General features: G+C 47.2%; 1 protein-coding gene across 2 annotated transcripts in view; it reads right to left on the bottom strand.

Annotated features, from left to right (window-relative positions):
* LOC137655757 (uncharacterized) overlaps nt 1–14,874 on the bottom strand; it is a 488,837-nt gene extending 473,963 nt beyond the window's left edge. For both annotated transcript variants that reach the window (XM_068389839.1, XM_068389840.1), the window contains exon 1: nt 14,250–14,874. The gene's annotated coding sequence lies outside the window, so the exon portion shown is untranslated. The remainder of the gene's footprint in view (nt 1–14,249) is intronic.
* Between the last annotated feature and the right edge of the window lie 362 nt (nt 14,875–15,236).

Raw genomic sequence — 15,236 nt, 5'->3', positions numbered from 1 at the left:
AGACCGCTGGCGATGTGGATCAACAGGCGATTGGTGGTGAACTGGTGAGCGCTGACGCGCAGGTGGACGATGACGCGTTGGCGAGCAGTGGTGCGTTAACAAAACGCTAGCGAGCAGATGAAGAATCGCACGGGTGTGTAGGCGATTGCCAATGCGAGAGAGACTAGTGATGGTTAGCGCAAAACGCGCGAACAGAAGGCGCGTAGGTGCATCGGGAAGGTGAGCGCTGAAGCCAGCTGTTAATCAGGCGATCCTAGACGGTTAGAAAACCGTTGGCGCCCATTGGTGTGTGGCAAAGAAGGGCGCGCAGGCAGATCGATGGCGATCGTTGACGCGTAGGAGATCGCTGGCGAGCAGGTGAACGTTGACGCGTCTAAGGTCGCTGGCGAGCTGATGATCGCTGGCGAGCAGAAGGCAACGCGTGGAAGCCTGCGCATAGAAGAAGAGTCCTTGACCCAGACCTGAACCGAAGTTCTAGATCGCGAGGGCGAACGTGGGCGCACAGGGCGCGTAACAGGAACCAACAGGAACAGCAGGGATGATCATCATGAGAGCGCTGACAAACAGGAGAGCGCTGGCGAACAGGAGAGTGCTAGCGATCAGGAAGCGCTGATGAGCAGGAGAGCACCTGTGCGCTAACACTGAGCAGGAGCAGGAGAGAACACAGCAGAAGGGAGCGCAGGGGAACCCTGACACGCAAGGGAAGAACCCCGTGGGAGGCAACCCTTTGCCCCGAAGGGAACGTTGTCCGTCGGGAGACAGATGTCCATCGGAAGACCGTTGCCTGTCCGCCGGGAGACTGATGTCCGTTGGAAGACCATTGTCCGTCGGGAAGACCGTTGCCCGTCGGAAGACGAGATCAGACTGCTGTCCATCTGCACCAAGGCGGAAGATCAAGGAGGAGTTGTAGGCTGCAAACGGAGAATCAAAAAGGCGCCTCTTAGCACCCTTATAGGGAGATGAGAGGCCCTTACGACGAGGCGGACGGTGGGCCTTACGGCGAAGGAGGCCAACAGCAACAGCAGCAGAAGAATCCTCCGAAGAGGAGTCTCTATGAGTGTACTGTACTCTCTCGCGAACGAAAGAGAAACACTTCGTAGAAGAGACTGGTCAGCCAGTGACCTAAAAGGAGCAATCCTCCGAAGAGGGGCTCCTGCAGTTGCCCAGTCCCTTGAGCGAAACTGAAGGTGTGACCGCTCAGTACCAAGAGCATAGTCGCACGAAAAAAAGGCAAGAGATGAACCCCCCAAAAGGAGAAAAACTCAAGCCTGGACAGGAAAAACTTCCCTCGGAAGGAAAGCTACCCGCCCAAGGAGGCAAGCCTCCTGAGAGTTCTAAAATGAACTGGAGAGCTGTCCGTCGTCACGGGAGTACTTCCAGTAGAAGGAGACACACCCCTGACGAAAATACAAGGGGGGAGGCAGCAACAGCCGAATCCCCAGGCCTCAACAAGACAGCTCACACCGTTGCCATATTACAGAAACGAACTAGATCGGTAACTGTAAAAAAATAAAACAAAAATCATTAGTACACATTCATTCCTCCGGGAAGGCTCCGAAGAGGAATCCCGAGGGAAAGGAAACAAGAATTACACAACAGGCACGTGCCCTCACAACCACTTACACTCACGGAAGGAGAGCTGTAACCAAAACAGAATTATAACAATTATAATTATGAAACTATGTAATTATGTAATTTAAAAATGAATGAACACTAAAGAAAGAACGAAAACCCCGAAAGGAATCGTTCTACAAGCTGAAAAATAAACAACTACAATTAGATTCATAAACTAATTGAGACAAACGTACGGTGTAGCAATCCCCCCACACGGAAAGGAAGCTACAAGGGCGTAGTAACACGTAGTAAAAGAGTGAACGACCTCAAGAGAGAGAGAGAGAGAGAGAAAGACCGAAGTCAAACTCGATCGCAACCCATAAAATTACGCCGTGGTGGCCTAACTGCCGAGGACTCCACGTAGATATCGTACAGTACACACACAACTCTGAAAAGGAAACTTACTGATTTCTATACTCAAATATATAAACAAACATGAAAACATGTTTACATATAAATTGAGTAAAAGAAAAGTAAGCGATTAAGTAAAGACAAAACAAACAATGGCTGCCAACAGAGGACCAAGACAGAGACGTCTGTCGCAGTCCGAGCCAAAAGTGAAAGTGAGCATTCATCTGTGTGTGAGGGGGGGGGGGGGGGTAGCTAGCTACCACTCCCCTACCCCCCAGCTAACTAGCGCGGGGGTAATACACCCTCGTTAAATTCTAATGGCTCGCCATTTCAGCTGCTCTAAAAGGTAAACCCAATGTAAATAGCGTGGTTTGTATTTCGGTTACTGAACAAATATTAAGTATAAGGAAAGGGAAGTTAAAAAGACAAAGCAATAATGGCCGTCAAGTGAGGATGGGAACGGAGACTTTCGATCGCCATCCGAGCCAAAAGTAAAGTGGGCCTTTCACCGGTGTGTGTGTGAGGGGGAGGGGTAGCAGGCTACCCCTCCCTACCCCCCGCTAACTAGCGGAGGGGTAGTAAACCCTCGTTAAAATTCTTATGGCTCGTCATTCAGCTACGCCGAAGTAATTACCCCATTACCCCATGTAAATAGCGTGGTTTGTATTTCAGTTACGGAACAAATGAAAATATGTTTACATATATAAAGAGTATAAGAAAAGTAAGTAATTAAGTAAAGACAAAACATAAAATGGCTGCCAAGCGAGGACGAAAGACAGACACGTCTGTACATCGTCCGAGCCAAAAGTGAAGTGAGACATTTCACCGGTGTGTGAGGGGGGAGGGGTAGCAAGCTACCCTCCCCTACCCCTGCTAACTAGCGTGGGGGTAGTAAACCCTCGTTAAAAATCTAATGGCTCGTCAATTTCAGCTATGCCGAAAGTAATACCCTATGTAAATAGCGTGGTTTGTATTTCGGTTACGGAATAAATAAGGAGTCCCTGCCCTCGCTAAACCTTGCTACACAAGGTCCGCGGCCTACGCAAGCTGTGTGTTGAGACGTGCAGAAGTGTGACTATCTAGGTAAAGTTATTCCGAGTCTATGTAGGAAAAACCTGATGTAACCAAGACTTCCCAATACAGTACCACCTCGCCAGGGTATGGGGACGCAACAGTGCTAGCTTAATACTAGGTACACTGGTAGACTGATGCTGAAGAATTCCTCAGATATCTAGACAACCTTTTTGCAAAGAGGTATTGGGTAGTCTTCAGGCGTACAATCATAGCAAAGCTATAGCTTGTGGTAGGTGTCGGAGTGGGTTGTCTGTGATGTGGAGAGGGTTCTCTTGGAGACTCTATCTGGAGCTGCACAAGGTTTGGAGACCGTTCTGCATAATGCCATAGCGGAGCTAGGAGAGTCCTTGAGAGATTGACCAATGTTCTAGCCTTCTTGAGTGCCCTTCTCCAGATAAAACAGGGACGAGACGTAAACGTCATTGTTGTACCCACCGTTGTTGCCAGAGAGCCTTGGGATCTAGGGCTGGTGAGCAACGGCAGCCTGAGATTCAGGAGCGTTGCGAACAGACCCCTAGTTGGAGGACCTCGTAAAGTCGGGACTTTGTTGGCTACATGGCGATCCAAAGTCCATTCGGTATACCTTATCTAAGATGCTGTGCACAGATTGTCGGCGAGCATGTTCTTGCGGTCTGGAATGAAGCGGGCTGATAGTGGTACCGAATGGACTTTGGCCCATCTTAGTGTTTATACTATTAGATGGGAAGAAGCTACGAGCAAGTTCCTTCTTGTTTGTCGATGTGATTCTATGTGGTGTGTGGTGTGTCGTCGTCCATCACATCACTGAATGGTCTGTTAGGAACCGATGAGGCTGCTGTAGGACCGGAAAGTTGGCCTTCATCTCTAAAGAGGTTTAAGTGAAGGTACTTTCGGGCTCTGTCCAGAGAGCTGAGGTCGTGTGGTGCAGCACTATGGTCCCTCCTTTCTTCTTTTTCCGACTCAAGTCTCTTGGAATGGAAGTCGTTATCGTTTCGAGAAGGTTTTGTGGAGATTGGTGTCTAGAATCATTACCAGATACACCAGTCTCCTGGGAGGGAAGTAGGGAAGACTTCCGTAGGTTTACCCTGATCACTGGATATTGGTAAAAAGACTTCCAGAAGTTCCAGTGTTAATGCAAGGTTGCCACTGAGTCTGCTAAGGTCAGTCAGTCATCTCGAGAGAGAGGAGACAGAAGCCGATCCTGTGAGACCAGGATGGGTGTAGTGGAAAGACCGAAGCACAGTGCCTTGAACTGGTGTTTCTTGTTTGTCTTGACTGAATCTTCCAATCTTCCTAGATGGATGGTTTTGACCTGGAAGTAAGTGTCCTTTAGGTCCAGTGTGCAAATGAAGACCTGAGGTCTTAGCCCTTGTTCGAACTCCAACATGGTGTGGACATCGACCCAAAGGGACAGCTCCTTGCTGATCCTTTTGCATGGAAGATTGTCGAAGCTGGAGTCTTGACTTGTGTCATAAAGGATCAGGCACGATACCCAGTGTAAGAATTCTTCTCTGAGAAAATTTCTTTAACTAACAGAAGGAAGGCAACGCTTAGCCTTACCATGCGCCCTGATGGGAATGATGCTATTCCTTAGAATAGAATCAATCTGGCAAATGTTAATTAATGGTTAACCGTTGGGTATCGCGGTTACTGTGCAGTTGGAGAGTGCTCGCAAGTAGTTCCCTGTCGGCAAGCCGTTGATGAGGGTTGTCGAACGTTTGCCGATCACTTTAATGTGATGGCGAATGGCCGGTAACGAGAAGTATTTTGTATACCTTCTGATCTAGAAACTACAGGAAGCGGTTGACTAGTAAGTTCGAGTCACGAACTGCTGGCAAATTGCCGATGACCGATGAATCAGTGGTCTGTGAGCCGATAGTGAGTTCAAGATCAGCAAGCTGATTATGGTCACCCCTGGTTGGTCAGAGATGAGCAAACTGAAGATGGGCTGGTCAGAGATCAGCGAGCTGAGTTCAATGATCGAAGAAAGATGAACTGCCCATCGGTGATCTACTGATCAGCAAGCTGATGACTAGTTATTGACTAGCAATCGGTGATTGGAAACGCTAGCAATTGGAGATCGTTAGTCATTGGAGGGACTAGAGGTCAAAGATCAGCATTGAGCTAGCAATTGGCGATCTGGTGATCGGCGACCTAGCGATCAGTAAACTGTGAACTAGCCATCAGCAAACAGTGATCTAGAGATCAGTCTGTTGATGTTTTCCTATTTGCTGACGGTGGTCTGTCAAGGAAAAAAAAGAAAACTTTAGAAGAGACAGGGACCAAGGATTCCCCGTTTCGATTCCCCTTGTAGGATGAAATCTTCGGGATCTTGAATCCTTCTGTGAAGCCTTTTTCCTCTTTTCCCGGTGGCAATGTTTATGTTTGCGGGGAGGAATGGGGCAATGGTGACCTGTCCAAAAAGTTTTATTCCTTTTCACTGCCTATTGCCCGAGTGTCTAGGAGAGTACTGGAGCGATGGCACACAGAATGATGCTGGTGCTTAATATCGGCCTGGAGAGCAGGCAAGCGCTGGCTCTTAGGCAAGAGCTAGTGCATTGGATCTGCGAACCTTGACTCTTTGGCAAGAGCTGGCGCATTGGATCCGGGACCGTAACTGTGCAGGAAGGTGCAGGAAAGTGAGGAAGAGCGCTGGCGTGCACTAAGGCACTGTGTAGTTTTGTGCATTCTCCCCAGAATGCGCCGAAGCGTGTGACTGGTTGCGCATTGGCGCGTGCGCGAGAGTACTACGTGGAGACTGCTGGCGCGCGCGTGCGCGAGAGTACTATGTGGAGACTGCTGGCGCGCGCGTGCGGAAGACCATCAGCGCCCGCGTGCGGAAGGCTTCGTGCACACACTCGAGATTATTGGAGCGCGCACGCGCGAAGGCCGTTGGCGTGCGTACGCGCGTAAGGACGTCAGCACGCGTGCGCGGTAGACTGTTGGTGAGATCACGAGCACGCAAGACTGTTGGCGCGCGTGGAGGAGACCATCGGTGCCCACGCACGGAAGAAAGTCGGCGCGCACGCGCATAATACTGTTGGTGCGCACAGGGGAGACCCTAGGCGCCCGCGCGGAACTGTTGCCACGCGCACGTGTAAGACTATTGGCACTCGTGCGCAAGAGCATTGTCGCTCGCGTGCGGAAAATCATTGGTGCACGCGGGTGACCGTCGGGGCCCGCGCGCGTGCGGAAAATCATTGGCGACCGCAAATGATCATCGGCGCGTGCGCGCAGAAGACTTGGCACGCGCGGGAAACCATAAGCACCTGCCCGTGGAAGATCATCGGTGCGCGCGCTCGGAAAATCATCGGGGCGCGCGCAGGAGACCATCGCCGCCCGCGCACGGAAGATCGTCGGTGTGCGTGCAAAAAGCTAATGGCGTGCGTGCGGGGGACCGTCGGCATCCATGCGCGGAAGATCATCAGCGCTCGCGCACGCAAGACTATTGGAGCGCCAGCGCAAAGGTAGCACTAGTAGGTTGGCAGGTCAGCTGGTAAGACGACCACTAGCAGGACAATCAGGAACTGGGATGTGCCCTTTAAAAAGGGCGAGCATCCATCGATGGGGACCATAAACAGGTCTGCCTTAGAGTCCAGGACTGAAGTCCAAAGGACTACGTTGCAGCGCAAGGTTGCGCTGGTAGATTGGTAGGTCAACTGGCAGGACGATCAGGAACTGGGATGTGCCCTTTGGAAGGGTGAGCATCCACCGATAGGGACCATAAATAAAGGTCCGGTCCGTGTTAGAGTCCAGGACCGAAGTCCAAAGGAGTACGTTGCAGCACAAGGTTGCGCTGGTAGATCGGTAGGTCAGCTGGCAGGACGATCAGGAACTGTGGTAGGTCTGCTTGATCCTCCGAAGAAATGTCTCTATGAGTGGCCTCTCTCGCGAACGAGAGAGGTGAATACTTCGTAGAAGAGACTAGAAGACGCCCATGATGACGCCCATTGAGGGCCAGTGGATCAGCAAGCTGACATTTAACAGTAGCGATCCTCTGAAGAGGAGTTTCTATGAGTGGCCACTCTCATGAACGAGAGAGGTGAACACTTCGTAGAAGAGACTAGAAGACGCCCATGATGACGCCCATTGAGGGCCGGTGGATCAGCAAGCTGACCTTTAACAATAGCGATCCTCCGAAGAAGAGTCTCTATGAGTGGCCTTTCTCGCGAACAAGGGAGGTGAACACTTCGTTGAAGAGACTTGCCAAGACTGTGCTCCGCCCCTGAAGGAAGAAAAACTCAGCAACGGGGGAGAGAAGTCTGGGCAAAGGCAGCAACAGCAGTCGAAGACGATGAATTTATTAAGATGTGGGAAGTTCTCCCTCTGAAGGGTGAAACAACCTCACACCTGGGGAGGAAACTTCCCTCGGAAGGGAAGTTGTCCAACCCCTGGAGGCGAACCTCCTTTAGCGTTCTAAGATGATCTGAAGTGCTGGTTATGTTGTCACGGGAGTACTTCTAAGAGAAGTGATGACGCTCCTGACGACATCCTCTGAGGGACGGCAGTGACAGCAGATTCCCCCGGCATGAACAGAACAATGCTTCATTGGCACTCTTAGTCGAACGAAGAGAAACTGCATAGTTAACTGGGAAAAAATAAAATTAATTATTTAGCAGAAATTCCCTAGGGAGGAACCCCGAGGGAACAAATGAAATAAGTATTGCGCCGACAATAAAATTAATTATTTAACAAATTCCCCAGGGAGGAACTCCGAAGAGGTACCCCGTGCGAACAACATAAAATTAAATATTGTGCCCTTCCTTCCTCAGTCGACATCCACGGGAGAAGGGGGGGAGCGGAGAAACTGTAATAAAAACACAATTACAATTATTTAAATCAGTTAAGAATATTCACTAATAGTGAGAACTACTGATCCTCTGAAGGGAAGTGTTCCCCACGGAAAAAAGTTGCCGGCAGCTATGATGACATATCACTCGCCGCCGGCTGCCGGGTGGACCGCCGAATGCAACTGCCGGCGGTTTGCCGCCCACTACCACCTGAAGGCAGTACACCTTCTTCTAAAAACCCAGGAACTGCCGGCATATGTACTACAGTATATGGCCGTGGTGTGGTCGGTAAAGATTGCGATATTGATTATACTGCAATAAACAAACCACTGTACGGTCTGTACGGTAGAACATACATTTTCCAACCTACAAGGTGCTTCATGGGCAGCCTATTGTGAGACCACTTGATAAAGAAAGCGATTCTTTCTTTTAAAAATTGTCAGTGATCACTACATTCAATCCTCAATATTGAATTCTTGAAGACGGTGTTATGTTACACCTTTATATATCCTGAGGAAACACATGTAGGTGTCTTTCCTCTTTCCTTTCTAGCTTACCTATCCTACGCTAAAATATACATAACATTGTATGATGAATTTTGTGAGACAATTCACCGAATACTCATCCGCCTTTCCTTTCTTTACAGGAGGAATAGAGATTGTCTCTAAGCCCTTCTCCTTGTTCCAATGGTGGTTTAGGTGAAACTGGAGAGGGCGAAGGTTGAGTCTCCCCAGAGAGATAAACTGCTCCAGCGATGAAAGAGTTCCCATGAGGCTCATCCAAACTCTTACAGAGCAACTGCTTTTCTCTTGCAAGTGATAGACTTTGAGCAGAGCTTGCTCCATTATCCTCCCTCCGTTGAGCACGCTGTCCTGCGCTTACGGGGGGGGGGGGGGCGGGGACGCGATGAAGATGACCTGACTGCGCATCATATTGCAGGATCCTGTGTGGGAACGCGCTGTGTTGCGTTGGGCATCGCGCTCACGCGATAGGCCATTGCCTAGCTCGGGGGGCGATTGCTCGCGCGCGTAGGCGATGGCGAGGGAGCGCGTGGGCGAGCGATGGCGCGCAGGCGAGGGGGTGCGTTGGCGTGCAGGCGAGCTTTGGCGCGTAGGAGAGTTCACGCGTTGGCACGTGGGCGAACGATGGCGCGCAGGAGGAGCTCGTGGGCGCGCAGGCGACAGGGCGCGTGGGCGCGTAGGTGATGGGGCGCGTTGGTGCGCATTCCGGAGACCTCGGATGTTGAAGGGCCCGTAAGGGCGAAGCCGTAGGGCGCATGCGTGCAGGGGGAATATCCCTAGAGCGCGGGCGCGCAGGAGGGCGCTCATCAGGAACAGAAGTTCTGGCAGTGGCACGTGGGTGCGCGATGGAGACTGCGGGCGATAGCGCGTAGGCGAGGGATGGCGAGCAGGCGAGGTCTAATGGCGAGTCGGCGACTGGGGAGGAGAGCGCTGGCGAGCAGGAGAGGAAGAAGACTTCTCTTTGGAGCCCTGATCCGAAGATCGAGGGTGAGCAGGCGACCGATGACGAGCAGGCAAGCGTTGGCGAGCAGGAGAGCGCTTGCGAGCAGGAGAGCGCTGGCGAGCAGGGGAGCGCTGGCGCACAGGAGATCGCTGACAAGCAGGAGACCGAGGGCATTCATGGCGTACATCAGGCCGAGGGCACGCAGAGGTCCGTTGGTGAGCAGGAGATTGTGGGCGCGTAGTCTCTGGAACTGCAGGACGAACAGGAGATCGTGGGCGTGCAGGAGCTCGTGGGCGGGCAGGAGACCGCTGGCGAGATGAGACAGCAACCAGAGGGCGCTTGCGCGCAGTAGTGCGCTGGTGTGCAGGCGAACGTTGGCGCACAGGGGAAACCTGGTGCTTAAGGGACTTACACACAATGTGTGAAAGCCCCTTTTGCCCCGAAGGGACCAGTACCCGTTTGAAAACGGGATGGGTGGGCGCCCACAGCGCGTCAGCAGCCAGGAAAGGTGAGGGCAGGTCAGCAGGTCTGGCAGGAGTAGGAGATCGCGAACAATCTGCGGAGAGGTCCAGGTCCAAGGAAGTAGCAGGAACGGTAGCTGAAGGACGAGGTTCCTCTGCGGGGGACTGCGATGATGAAGATCCGAAGAGGCGCCTCCTAACACCCTTGTGAGGAGAAGGAAGACCTCGGCGACGAAGAGGAAGGCGAGCCTTACGTCGGATACGTCCTCTGGGAGCAGCAGGAAAACCATCGGCAGTCTTCCGAAGAGGAGTCTCTGTCAGTGAACTCTCCCGGGGGGGGGGGGAGAATCACCCACAGGAGAGACCGTTGGACTTAGTTCCTCCCTCGAAGGATGTTCGGAGGGGGGAGCTAAGCCTTCAGCTACAACAGGAGCAGGGGTTTGAACACTCTCATTGGATGCGTCTGCCACAACAGCCTCGACAATAGAAAGGGGGTCAACCTCTGCTACCGCCGGTGACTGTTTGACAGCTGCTCCCAACCTGATCATGTCAAACAGGGCTTCCTTAGAGGGCGAACCCTGAAGCCCCAAGGAAGCCCAAAGCTGCAAAAGATCATCATTATTCACATCAGGAGAAATAATTAAATCCTCCCCCGGGGGAGGAGGAGCTGCCTCGCTATGGGAGGCAACTCCCTCTCCCAAACCCCGAGATTGGTCAACAAGAGTACGGCCTACGCTACCACTCGACGGCCTCTCGCGAGAAGCCGACCGAGTGGGAGCTTCGGAGGAGGTTTGGGCTACGGAAGAAGAGTCCTTAGGATTTTCCTTCTTCAAAGAAACCTTTGAAGGAGAAATATCCCGTTTGGACTTCTTCTTCCGGCGCCGAGAAAACCTCTCCCACTGGGAGGTAGGTCAGTCCCTACATTACATACATACGTTATCACTTTCACACCGCTGACCCCTACATTAAGGGCATAAGGTGTGTGGATCCGTTTCGATAAAAGACATGAAGGTCCCACAGGGGCGGTCAGGTAACCCAGGGCACTTCCGCATTGTAGAGGCCAACTTCGCAACACTAGAAAAGAGAAAGCAAAAGCAATGATTAATGGCTGTCGTGTAGGCGAGGGTGACAGCGGACACGTCCGTCTAGCACCCGAACCATAAGCAAAGTGAGCTTACAACACAGGTGTGTGAGGGGGGAGGGTAGCTAACTACCCTCCCTACCCCCCCACCCCCCGCTAACTAGCGGTGGAGTAGTAATCCCTCGTTAAATTTTTATGGCTCGTCCTTTCAGCTACGCCAAAAGTAATTACCCATTTTAAATAGCGTGGTTTGTATTCCAGTTACGGAATAAAATAAAATATATATATACCAAGAATAATTATCTAAGAAATAGTAATCAATCAATTATGTTAGTGTGCGCAGCTCAACATTACCGCTTGCCAGTACATACGAAGATTGATGTTTTTATATTTTTGCAAGTGAAGCAAGGGTAATTCTATACAATAGCTCCACCACTAATAATTTTGATTTTTTTTTTTCTGATGAATTACCTTTTTTTTTTTAGGAGGAACAGTATTTTTATTCTATTTGTTAACCTTTTCAATTTTGGGGGACCCCCAGTGGGAAACCGGGGATTTTGGGTCGGGAATGAATTAAAGAATCCGTTTCAACATACAAATAATGGCACATGTATAATTAGCAATAAACAAGGCCACCGGCTAATCTAAACAAACCCCCTAAACTAACCTAGTAGCCGCATCTTTACCTAGTGGTGCGACCCCTTACACAGCCATATTAAATATACAACTGCCTAAAACCCTTTGTGTACTTAGGCTACTTAGGTTGGAGGGTAAAGGTGAGCTTCACCTTTCCTACTCAATATCCAATGCACAATAACTACACAAATGAATGAGCACCAATCATTTATAGTTTTGAGAGAAATTCTTGATTCATTTTCAACAAATTTATAACTAAATTCAACACCAAATATAATTATATAAAGTAACAAATTAGATTCTATATCTAAATGAGACTTATCAATCCAAGTTCCCTTAAAATTGGATACGTAAAAACTACACCTTTTTTCACTTTCTTCTTGTTTTCCAATAAAACATGCCTTCTGTCACACCAAAATACTTTTTTAATATCAAATTGGCACTTAAAACCACAGGTGGGGCAAATAGTGTCACTTTCACTTTTAATAACGCTGTGATCTTGACAGTTCTTTATTATTCTTTTGATGTTACCACAATAATGCAAAACAAAATCCTTATAATTTAAATAACGATTGAGACAAAAACATAGGAGAAAATCCACAGAAATTGATGTCAAAGTAGATGGTAAATGAAAAATCGCACAAGAAGTTGAAGGTTCGCACACCTCCATGGCTCTCAAAAGACTGAAAAATTAGCGGTGGAAATTGTGTGAAAAGTGACGAAGTGTTAGTTTTCTAGTGAACCTGTCACCTGATTGGGTATTCAAGTCATGTGATTCTAGTTTTGTTGAAATTTTAGTCCCAAGTAGAAAGTGGATAATCATCATTGATCAAAAACTATAACGTTTGGGTGACATCTTGCTATGTAGAATACAGTCGATGATGTAATTATGACAATCTATGATTTTAACGTACAAACGAACAAACAAGAGGATAAATATATGATACTTTAATTTCAAGCCAAATACATGAACCATATATTTTTCCTACTCGCTATCTTATGTTTTATGCATTTCTGAGTATGATTATTGGGGCAAACCACCCGTTCATCAGTTTTTGGATCACCTTATATAGAAAATTATGGGGACCCCAGTGTGAAACCAGGGTTCTTTGGGTGGGGAAATGTAAAAAAACGAGTGATTTGCAGCAATAATAATGGTAATAAATGCAAAATAAGCCCAAGATAACCAGTTGGAAAATATATGATTCATGTAAATGGCTGAAAACAGGCCAAAACATGATTATTTAACTTTTTGAGATTTGTAAAAAGGTACAGAACCTAACAAACCCACCTAACTTAACCTAGTAGTTCCCAGGTCACAGCCTGTAGCCTGGGGGCAAGCCCCCAGACCCCCCTTCCCAGGTCACAACCGATAGTTGGACCCATCCTTCCCAGGTCACAAACTTGAACTAAATCGCAAATAAATCCTTCCATTATGAAAAAGTAAATCACAAATAATTCCTTACCTTACGAGTGACATCATCGCCTTTTTTTTTTTCTTGGCAATCTTTACAAAAACTTTGCAGTAGAAAATGTACTGGCCTTCCATGAAGATTAACTCTAAATCGGACCTTTGAGGCATTATTTCGCTGTTATTTTCTAATTACACATGAGTAACAATAGCTTTACACTGAACGGAGAGCATTTCCACCATAATCAATTGCTGACATAAACGAAATTACACTAAATTCCGAAATAGATTGATGTGCTTCCCTAAGTTCCCTATTGGAGACGTTTTTAAGTTGAAACTGAAGACGAAGATGGGAAAAAAATGGCTATTGTTGAACAACATGCGTGAACTTATGAAGAAGTACTTGTAAGTTGTTAATTGGTTTAAAAGAAAAAAAAAACACCAGACAAATGTCATCGTAAATGCACAGAAAACGCCCCCAAAAATGGAAAAAACGCATGCGCAATAAGTCCTCTTCAGTCTCTCAGATGTAAACAATAGACAGAGTGAAAAACATACTTCACATTTTAATAGACTGGTATGTAAGTTATTATGCCCAGCCCCTATTAAGCATATAGAGAAAAATACCAAACTAGCCAGCACTCGTCCATTTCTTTTAGCGAATTCCAGTTACACTAGAAATTAGAGTACCATATATTTACCATTTTGATTTTTAAACCACTTCTGGACCTAGCGCCGTTTAGATTTATATATCAAACAAAACCTTCCTCCTTTATAGTGAAAGTACTTAAATTTAATAACTTGCTGGCGGAGCTTATTGTATAGAATTACCAAAGCCAGTGCACAGCGAAGCAAGAATCATTAGATTTAGGGTAAAACATTTTCATCAGAAAATATATTTTCCTGTAGTATATAATGTGATTTCACCAAATTTGACTTCATTTCAATTATACCAGTTTTAGTGAGTGTGAAGTGGGGAACGAAGTAGTCGAACTGGTTGTTCCGATTGTTTGCAGATGAAATGAAGGTCAATTTTGGTTAAATCACGTTATCTACAACGGGAAAACATATATTTTCTGTTTGAAATGTTTCCCCGTCCGTTAATATAATTTTACCAAAAACAAAACCCAGTAATTCGGAGAGAAGTAAATCATAAATTTGAGGGTGATAAGTTGACCATTCAGTTACATCACTTCGATATGAGAAAGCTATTCCTGCTGAGGTTCAGCCCTTACTTCCAAGCTATACTTTAACTTCAAGCTATAATTTATCCTGACCCCATACTCAGTAGTCTGGCTTAGTATAACTTCTAAGGGCTGCAAGATTGCAAGAGTAAATGTCTCATAAAATAAAACCAAATAATACAAAATACATGACTTGAACCTTACCAAATGTTACCCAGGTCCTTTATACCCCAGAATTCCAACTCATTATTTTGCTAAATAACTTCTGCAGTTTTTTCTTTTTCTTTTTTGGCAAATCAGCTGCAGACAGATCATAGAGGTTAAATCCTTAAATAACGGCGTTTGCCCACCACAAGGAAGATTATCTCTTGGGTTTTCGCTCCACAATAACAAAACACGATTCACGTACCCAAATCACTTCAAACTTTGGAAATAATATGATGATTTTCTTTAGTGAAGAAAAATGCTGAATATTGTAAAAGAAATATAAATTCAAATCTAATATGGGTAAATTTTTACTGTAATACAGCACAATAATACCATAAAATGCATCGCAAGAGGCACTGACTTAACCCTGAACTGAACCTTAAGGAATATAAACACTTTACTTTCCTTTACGGCTGCTTATCAGGTCCTATTCAGCAGGGGAACCCTACTCTCTATAAGATCACCACAGTCGTTTATCTTGTTCGTTAGAGGGCATTCATCAGTTTACTTCGTGAATTGTTCGCTTACTGTTACAGCTCCACTATCGAAGCAGTGCACTCGCAGAATAAGTAAGGCTTCGATTTTCTCTTAATGCCTTAAGTAGCCTATATAGTCCATGAGCCAGACCCAAGAATTGCATGGATTGGTACCACCTGGGTGGCAAAATGTCACTGTTTTTTTTTTTTCTTGAAAGGTATATATCCATAGATGAAAAAAAAAAGTTTGAAGCCAAGCTTGGAGGAGTAGCTCAAAGCTAATAATCACCTCGTAAAGATCTACGAATGGTCCCAATATGGGATCCAAAACTTTGGGGTAGGGGAAATGTAAATTGCAATATCTTTTGAAGTAATTGTCCAATATCTGCAAGTTACCACTCAAAATGTTGGGAATTTTATGTTCTACAAAATTGTATATAATTTTTCCAATATGCTAATAAAGTATGTCACTAGAAGTCAAAAGGTCATAAAATCTGTACCTGTTCAA

The sequence above is a fragment of the Palaemon carinicauda genome, chromosome 16, assembly GCF_036898095.1.
Source record: "Palaemon carinicauda isolate YSFRI2023 chromosome 16, ASM3689809v2, whole genome shotgun sequence".
NCBI classification, from domain to species: Eukaryota; Metazoa; Arthropoda; class Malacostraca; order Decapoda; family Palaemonidae; genus Palaemon; species Palaemon carinicauda.
Note: the sequence above shows the minus strand (reverse complement) of the source record. Positions and strands in the feature narration are given on the sequence as shown.